Genomic DNA, 1,056 nt, shown 5'->3' on the forward strand with positions numbered 1-1,056 from the left:
GTGGTAATGGTTAAACATCAGAATTATTCCATCACTTATAATCCGTCTACACTTGTTTTAGTGAAAAAACATCATAGCTGCAGCTTGAATTAACATGGACTAAAGAAGTTTTCTCAGAGCTCTTTCTGTGTGTCTTCCCTGTCCGTGTTATGTTTCCCCGTTGCCCTTTGCTGTCCTTATCCTATTATTTTTGTGCCGTGAAACAGCGACTAAAATAAAAAACTTTTCTCTGCTCAAAAGCCCCACTAGGACCATGAGATGAAAGCTGTTTGATGACACGTTAAACGATTTTTATTTTCTTGAGGAAAACGGCTGGTCCAGAGCCCATTTTTCATTGGTGTAAAGGGGGCAAAGGCAGGTTTTGGTGTAGCAGGTGATGAATGGTTCGTGGGAGGGAATCCATCTGCTGCATCAACACAACGGAAATAGGATCGTCCACTGATAAAAAATTGCGCAGTGAGGGACAAGCCTGATTCATACGAGGCCCGAGCTCACTGTAGAGTACAGTCGTATGTGTCTGGGGGAAAGAAACGAAGAGAGGACGTCTTTCAATCCATCTCTCCGTCTCGCGGTTTGTTTCTTCCTCTCTCTCTCTCGCGTACACACAAGAGAATTCACTAGTGGCTGAGTGCCATCCTGACTAAATACCAACTATCTATCATCTGAGATATTTCATACTTTCTCAATTCAATAAGCCCAATATGATTTATGTAGTGGCTCGGGCAGCTTTGGCGTGGAATTATGTTGAGGTTGAGGATTATGGACAGTCATATGCATTCTGTTGTGTTTTAAATTTAAGCGCACATAAAAAGAATACCTGAAAAGTTTTTTTTTCAAAATCTGTTTCCCCCCCTTACAAAGTTTTTCTGTTGAATCAACCAGAGTTAGTTTTCATTCCATCACTTAGCATTCAAACGAGGCGAGCTTACCTGCTCCTCTCCATGGCGACAGAGTTTGTCTGTTCTCACCTTCAATCATCTTCCGATCTTGGCTCGTTTTCATTTCGCTGAAGAATGTGTAACTTGTACCGTAAGTTCCAGACTATTGAGCGCAATA

Source organism: Stegastes partitus, unplaced genomic scaffold (assembly GCF_000690725.1).
Source record: "Stegastes partitus isolate 25-593 unplaced genomic scaffold, Stegastes_partitus-1.0.2 Scaffold415, whole genome shotgun sequence".
Taxonomy (NCBI): Eukaryota; Metazoa; Chordata; class Actinopteri; family Pomacentridae; genus Stegastes; species Stegastes partitus.